The 8646-nt window shown below is 38.0% G+C and overlaps 1 non-coding gene across 1 annotated transcript; it reads right to left on the minus strand.

Annotated features, from left to right (window-relative positions):
* Positions 1 to 5204: 5204 nt before the first annotated feature.
* On the minus strand, positions 5205 to 5312 carry LOC148545267 (small nucleolar RNA R71). The gene has a single exon (XR_015900641.1). It is a non-coding gene; the product is annotated as a small nucleolar RNA R71 (small nucleolar RNA).
* Positions 5313 to 8646: the final 3334 nt, after the last annotated feature.

The following is an 8646-nucleotide window of genomic DNA, read 5'->3' on the forward strand; positions in this document are numbered from 1 at the left end:
GGATCGTTCACAAAGTGGCAACAACTTACCATCCCCATACCAATGGGCAAGAAGAGGTGTCTAACAGAGAAATAAAGCGCATTCTGGAGAAGATAGTAAAGCCTCATAGGAAGGACTGGAGCACCAGACTTGTCGATGTGCTCTGGGCATATCGGACAGCATACAAGACACCCATTGGGATGAGCCCCTTCCGCTTAGTGTACGGAAAGGCTTGCCACCTTCCAGTAGAGGTGGAACACAAGGCTTTCTGGGCTGTGAGGGAGTGCAACATGAAATTTGAGAAAGTTGGCACTGAAAGGAAGCTGCAACTAACAGAACTGGAGACCCTTCAACTCGAGGCTTATGACAATGCCAGATTATACAAAGAAAAGGTAAAGGCTATGCATGACAAGCATATTAAGAGAAGAGAGTTTAGACCTGGAGATCTGGTTCCCCTTTACAACTCCAGGCTAAGACTCATGCCAGGAAAGCAAAGATCCAGATGGGAAGGCCCCTATAGTGTAGAGAAGGCAGAGCCATATGGAGTCTTTCACCTGAGTCATCCTTCAAATTCCAATTGCATCAAGGTCAATGGACATTGCTTAAAGCTTTATCATGGTGAGAAGATGAAGGAACACAAAGAGCTAGAGGTCTTCCTCTTGGAGGACCCACCAACAGAAGCAGAATGAGCTTGAAGACCGTCCAACTTAAGGACGTAAAAGCAAAGTGCTAGGTGGGAGACAACCCACCATGGTATGATTGTTCTCTTTTTATTTTTAGTTTATTTTATTTTAATTTATTTTTTTTATTAGTATTCAGCCATAATTTCTGCATAATCATTTGCATGCTGCATTCTGCATTCTGCATAAAAAAAAAAGGAAGGAAGCACACGACGTGCGTGCGTCGCTGACGCGTACGCGTCATATGTGCATGCGAAACAAAGAAGAATTAAACAGAGAGTTGCACGGGAGCATGGCTGGAGGCGTGCTTTAGGCACAAACAGGCCCACGCGTACGCATCCCTGACGCGTCTGCGTCACCTACAAAATCAGCCCTCCGCGCGTACGCATGACTGATGAGCGGATAATTTATACGCTTTTTGGCATTGTTTTTAGTATGTTTTTAGTAGAAGCTAGTTACTTTTAGGGATGTTTTTATTAGTTTTTATGTTAAATTCACATTTCTGGACTTTACTATGAGTTTGTGTGTTTTTTTTTTATTTCAGGTATTTTCTGGCTGAAATTGAGAGACCTGAGCAAAAATCAGATTCAGAGGTAGGAGAAGGACTGCTGATGCTGTTGGATTCTGACCTCCCTGCACTCAAAGTGGATTTTCTGGAGCTACAAAACTCGAAATGGCGCGCTTCTAATTGCTTTGGAAAGTAGACATCCTGGGCTTTCCAGCAATATATAATAGTTCATACTTTGGTCGAGTTTAGATGACGCAAAAGGGCGTTGAACGCCAGTTCTACGCTGCAATCTGGAGTTAAACGCCAGAAACACGTCACGAACCAGAGTTAAACGCCAGAAACACGTTACAAACTGGCGTTCAACTCCAAGAATGACCTCTCCACGTGTAAACTTCAAGCTCAGCCCAAGCACACACCAAGTGGGCCCCGGAAGTGGATTTATGCATCAATTACTTACTTCTGTAAACCCTAGTAACTAGTTTAGTATAAATAGGACTTTTTACTATTGTATTAGACATCTTTGGAAGATCCTGGATTGTATTTTTGATCCTGTGATCACATTTTGGGGGCTGGCCATTCGGCCATGCCTGAACCTTTCACTTATGTATTTTCAAACGGTAGAGTTTCTACACTCCATAGATTAAGGTGTGGAGCTCTGCTGTTCCTCATGAATTAATGCAAAGTACTACTGTTTTTCTATTCAATTCAACTTATTCCGCTTCCAAGATATTCATTCGCACTTCAACATGAATGTGATGAACATGACAATCATCATCATTCCCCTACGAACGCGTGCCTGACAACCACTTCCGTTCCACCTTAGATTGGATGATTATCTCTTGGATCTCTTAATCAGAATCTTCGTGGTGTAAGCTAGATTGATGGCGGCATTCATGAGAATCCGGAAAGTCTAAACCTTGTCTGTGGTATTCCGAGTAGGATTCTGGGATTGAATGATTGTGACGAACTTCAAACTCGCGAGTGCTGGGCGTAGTGACAGACGCAAAAGGAGGGTGAATCCTATTCCAGTATGATCGAGAACCTCAGATGATTAGCCATGCTGTGACAGAGCATTTGGACCATTTTCACAAGAGGATAGGATGTAGCCATTGACCACGGTGATGCCTCCAGATGATTAGCCATGCAGTGACAGCGCATCGAACCATTTTCACAGAGAGGATGAAAAGTAGCCATTGACAATGGTGATGTCCTTACATAAAGCCAACCATGGAAAGGAGTAGGATTGATTGGATGAAGACAGTAGGAAAGCAGAAGTTCAGAGGAACGAACACATCTCCATACACTTATCTGAAATTCTCACCAATGAAATACATAAGTATTTCTATCTTTATTTTCTGTCTATTTATTATTTATTTTCGAAAACTCCATAATCAATTATTATCCGCCTGATTGAGATTTACAAGATGACCATAGCTTGCTTCATACCAACAATCTCCGTGGGATCGACCCTTACTCACGTAAGTTTTTATTACTTGGACGAGTCAGTGCACTTGCTGGTTAGTTGTATCGAAGTTGTGAATGAAAAACGATTTATTAAGACGTGCGTACAGAGTTTTTGGCGCCGTTGCCTGAGATCACAATTTCGTGCACCAAGTTTTTGGCGCCGTTGCCGGGGATTGTTTGAGTTTGGACAACTGACGGTTCATCATGTTGCTCAGATTGGGTAATTTTCTTCTTATTTTATTTTCAAAAAAAAATTTTCAAAAATCTTTCAAAAATTTCTCATCCGTTTTCAAAAATTATTCTAAAATTTTTTTAAGAATGAATTTTAGTGTTTCATGAAACATGTTGAAGCCTGACTGGCTGTAAAGACATGTCTAAATTTATTTGGACTGGGACTTCTAACCCAACATTATCAAGAGCAAGCTAGTTGTTGCTAATCCACCTGCTGCTATTCCAGATCCACCTGATTTACATGCTAAAGCTTGACTGGCTATTAAGCCATGTCTAACCCTCAGATTGGAGCTTTAGACTAAGAGTGCAAGATTCCTGGAATTCATATTAAAAATTTTGGAATCCTTATTTTTCTTTTTCACATTAATTTTCGAAAAATATAAAATAAAAATACAAAAAAATCACAAAATCATAAAAAAATCAAAAATATTTTGTTTTTCTTGTTTGAGTCTTGAGTCAATTTCAAGTTTGGTGTCAACTGCATTTTTTCTAAAAATTCTCTGCATTTTTTGAAAATTCATGCATTCATAGTGTTCTTCATGATCTTCAAGTTGCTCTTGATAAACCTTTTTGATTGATCTTTATATTATATTGTTTTGTGTTGTATGATGTTTTTCATATGCATTCTTGAATTCTTAGTGTCTAAGCATTAAAGATTTCTAAGTTTGGTGCCTTGCATGTTTTCTTTGCATAAAAAAATTTTTCAAAAATAAGTTCTTGGTGTTCATCTTGATCTTCAAAGTGTTCTTGGTGTTCATCTTGACATTCATAGCATTCTTGCATGCATTCATCATTTTGATCTAAAAATTTTCATGCATTGAGTCTTTTTCATGTTTTTCTCTTTCATCATTGAAAATTCAAAAATCAAAAAAATATCTTCCCCTTTTTCACTCATAAATTTCGAAAATTTGGATTGACTTTTTCCAAAATTTTTTTTAAAAATCTAGTTGTTTTTATGAGTCAAATCAAATTTTCAATTTAAAAATCTTATCTTTTTCAAAATCTTTTTCAAAAATCAAATCTTTTTCATTTTTCTTAGTTATTTTCGAAAATTTTAAAAATATTTTTCAAAAATCTTTTTCTTATCTTTATCACATAATTTTCGAAAATAACATCATCAATTAATGTTTTGATTCAAAAATTTCAAGCTTGTTACTTGCTTGTTAAGAAAGATTCAAACTTTTAGTTCTAGAATCATATCTTCTGATTTCTTGTGAATCAAGTCATTAATTGTGATTTTAAAAATCAAATCTTTTTCAAAACTAATTTCAATCATATCTTTTCAAAAATATCTTTTTATCTTATCTTTTTCAAAATCATATCTTTTTCAAAAATTTGATTTTAAAATATCTTTTCTAACTTCTTATCTTCTTATCTTTTCAAAATTGATTTTCAAATTTGTTTCAACTAACTAACTAACTTTTTGTTTGTTTCTTATCTTTTTCAAAACTACCTAACTAACCCTCTCTCTCTAATTTTCGAAAATATCTCCCTCTTTTTCAAAAATTCTTTTTAATTAACTAATTGTTTCAAAATTCAATTTTAATTTATTTCTTCTTTTAATTTTCGAAAATCACTAACCATTTTTCAAAAATAATTTTCAAAAATTCTCTTTCTCTCTCATCTCCTTCTATTTATTTATTCATCTACTAACACTTCTCTTCATCTCACATCTCTGCTCTCCTCACCCTTGTGTTTCTTTCCTTACATTACATTCTTTTCTTCTTCTTTTCTTCTACTCACACAGGAACCTCTATACTGTGGTAAAAAGGATCCCTATTATTATTTTTCTGTTCCCTCTTTTTCATATGAGCAGGAGCAAGGACAAGAATATTCTTGTTGAAGCAGATCCAGAACCTGAAAGGACTCTGAAGAGGAAACTAAGAGAAGCTAAATTACAACAATCCAGCAAGCACCTTTCAGAAATTTTCGAACAAGAAGAGGAGATGGCAGCCGAAAATAATAATAATACAAGGAGGATGCTTGGTGACTTTACTGCACCTAATTCCAATTTACATGGAAGAAGCATCTCCATCCCTACCATTGGAGCAAACAACTTTGAGCTGAAACCTCAATTAGTTTCTCTGATGCAGCAGAACTGCAAGTTTCATGGACTTCCATCTGAAGATCCTTTTCAGTTCTTAACTGAATTTTTGCAGATCTGTGATACTATTAAGACTAATGGAGTAGATCCTGAAGTCTACAGGCTCATGCTTTTCCCTTTTGCTGTAAGAGACAGAGCTAGAGTGTGGTTGGACTCTCAACCCAAAGATAGCCTGAACTCTTGGGATAAGCTGGTCACGGCTTTCTTAGCCAAGTTCTTTCCTCCTCAAAAGCTGAGCAAGCTTAGAGTGGATGTTCAAACCTTCAGACAGAAAGAAGGTGAATCCCTCTATGAAGCTTGGGAGAGATACAAGCAACTGACCAAAAAGTGTCCTTCTGACATGCTTTCAGAATGGACCATCCTGGATATATTCTATGATGGTCTGTCTGAATTAGCTAAGATGTCATTGGATACTTCTGCAGGTGGATCCATTCACCTAAAGAAAACGCCTGCAGAAGCTCAAGAACTCATTGACATGGTTGCTAACAACCAGTTCATGTACACTTCTGAAAGGAATCCTGTGAATAATGGGACGCCTATGAAGAAGGGAGTTCTTGAAATTGATACTCTGAATGTTATATTAGCTCAGAATAAAATATTGACTCAGCAAGTCAATATGATTTCTCAGAGTCTAAATGGAATGCATGATGCATCCAACAATACTCAAGAGGAATCTGTTGAAGAAGAAGCTTATGATCCTGAAAACCCTGCAATAGCAGAGGTGACTTACATGGGTGAACCCTATGGAAACACCTATAATCTCTCATGGAGAAATCACCCAAATCTCTCATGGAAGGATCAAAAGCCTCAACAAGGCTTTAATAATGGTGGAAGAAACAGGTTTAGCAATAGCAAGCCTTTTCCATCATCTACTCAGCAACAGACAGAGAACTCTGAACAAAATACTTCTAATTTAGCAAACTTAGTCTCTGATCTATCTAAGGCCACTGTGAGTTTCATGAATGAAACAAGGTCCTCCATTAGAAATTTGGAAGCACAAGTGGGCCAGCTGAGTAAAAGGATCACTGAAATCCCTCCTAGTACTCTCCCAAGTAATACAGAAGAAAATCCAAAAGGAGAGTGCAAGGCTATTGATATAACCATCATGGCCGAATCCAAGGAAGAAGGGGAGGACGTGAATCCCAAGGAGGAAGACCTCCTGGGACGTCCAGTGATCAATAAGGAGTTTTCCTCTGAGGAACCAAAGGAATCTGAGACTCATCTAGAGACCATAGAGATTCCATTGAACCTCCTTACGCCCTTCATGAGCTCTGATGAGTATTCTTCTTCTAAAGAGAATGAGGATGTTACTGAAGAGCAAGTTGCCAAGTTCCTTGGTGCAATCATGAAGCTGAATGCCAATTTATTTGGTGGTGAGACTTGGGGAGATGAACCTCCCTTGTTCACCAATGAACTGAATGCATTGGATCAACTGAGATTGCCTCAGAAGAAACAGGATCCTGGAAAGTTCCTGATACCTTGTACCATAGGCACCATGACCTTTGAGAAGGCTCTATGTGACCTGGGGTCAGGAATAAACCTCATGCCACTCTCTGTAATGGAGAAACTGGGAATCTTTGAGGTACAAGCTGCTAAAATCTCATTAGAGATGGCAGACAATTCAAGAAAATAGGCTTATGGACAAGTAGAGGACGTGTTAGTAAAGGTTGAAGGCCTTTACATCCCTGCTGATTTCATAATCCTAGATACTGGGAAGGATAAGGATGAATCCATCATCCTTGGAAGACCCTTCCTAGCCACAGCAAGAGCTGTGATTGATGTTAACAGAGGTGAACTAGTCCTTCAATTGAATGAGGACTCCCTTGAGTTTAAAACTCAAGGACATCCATCTGTAAGCATGGAAAAGAGGCACAGTAAGCTTCTCTCAAAACAGAGTCAACCAGAGCCCCCACAGTCAAACTCTAAGTTTGGTGTTAGGAGGCCATAACCAAACTCTAAGTTTGGTGTTGAACTCCCATATCCAAACTCTAAGTTTGGTGTTGGGGAGTGATGACAAGTCATCTTAGCCTAGTTTCACTAGCCTTTTTCTTTTGATTTCAATTGAATTATGCACTTTCTTGAGCCAAAAGCAAGCCAATTGGGTAGATTTTCATGTTTCCTTTGATTTAATCAACCATGTATGAATTCATGCTATTTCATGAGGTTTTATGCTATAATTGTCACATATTATGAAAGAATGAATATCTCATGATTTTGAGCATAGCTTTGATGTGTTTGGTTGATTAATGATAGGTGAAGAAAGCTTGGAGAAAGGTTGATGCAAAAAGGAATGGCTAGGAGGAAGAGAGAACAAAAAGTTTGAGCAAAAGTTTGCCTCAAACTTTAGCTCAAACTTTTGGATTAATTGAAAATGAACCAGGAAGCAAAAAGCTGGAGCAAAAGTTAGCCCCTAACTTTTTGGCTAACTTTTGGGCAAAAGCTGGAGCAAAAGTTAGCCCCTAACTTTTTGGCTAACTTTCGGGCAAAAGCTGGAGCAAAAGTTAGCCCCTAACTTTTTGGCTAACTTTTGGCATGAAAAACACTCCCTGGATGAGCAAAAGTTTGCGCCAACGTTAGCCCCTAACTTTTTGGCTAACGTTGGCACATGAAAAACACTCCCTGGGCTAGCAAAAGTTTGCGCCAACGTTAGCCCCTAACTTTTTGGTTAACGTTAGTGCCATGAATAAGCAAGGGGAGGCCAACGTTGGAGCAAAAGTTAGACCCCTAACTTTTGCCCCAACGTTGGTATCAGCAAGGAAGGGTGCTGATGTGAAAAGTTGGAGCAAAAGTTAGCCCCTAACTTTTACTCCAACTTTTACTCAAGCTTTCATAATTCCAACCCGGTTCAATTCGGTTCTTCCCCAAACTCCAAGAGCAATCAACCAAGGCCTCTCTCAACCCAATTCCATCAAGAGCAAAGGCCCAATTGAAGGCTTGAAGACCATTTGAAGAAAGTGTGTAAATAGCATAGGATTTAAGTTTTTCAGAGAGTTTTTTTTTTGCTTTTAGTTTTCATACAGGGAGCTTCCCTTTAGTTTTTCAGAATAGCTTTCTTTTGAGTTTTGCTTAGAGCTCACTTTTATTTTTCTTAGCATTGTTGTTTAATTGAAGAGAATTTGGGAGGAGAATTGATCTCTCTTCTTCCTTGTTCTTGCCCAGCACTCTTTACTTTTCTTGTCTTGGATTTTGGGTGGAGAATTGAAGCAATTCTGTTTCAATCTCACCTTGGGATCTTGTTTAATTTTCTGCTTAATTGAATTTTAGTTTCGGTTACTTGCTTCTTCATCTACTTTCTTTGCAATTTACAATCTCCTTTGCAATTGTTCTTGTTGGATCTGGGAAGGCATTGAGATCTAGACTTGGTTTTCTAGTCTCTTGGGTCCTGAGATCTAAATTCCAATTTTACATCCTCTGTTTACTGCTTTCATGCTCATTTTACTTTTCTGTTTTAGATCCGATTCAATCCAAGTCTTCTTCTATTTCTCTGCTTGTTGCAATTTTACATTTCCTTGCTTAATTTCTGCAAATCCAACTCCCCATTCCCTTTACAGTTCAAGCCATTTACATTTCTTGCACTTTAAGATTTTGCAATTTACATTTCTTGCGTTCTAGGTTTCTGCCATTTAATTTCTTGTTCTTTAAGATTCAGCACTTTAATTCCTGTTCTCTTTAATTTCATG

This window comes from Arachis ipaensis, chromosome B9, assembly GCF_059453495.1.
Source record: "Arachis ipaensis isolate K30076 ecotype BB chromosome B9, ASM5945349v1, whole genome shotgun sequence".
Classification (NCBI taxonomy): Eukaryota; Viridiplantae; Streptophyta; class Magnoliopsida; order Fabales; family Fabaceae; genus Arachis; species Arachis ipaensis.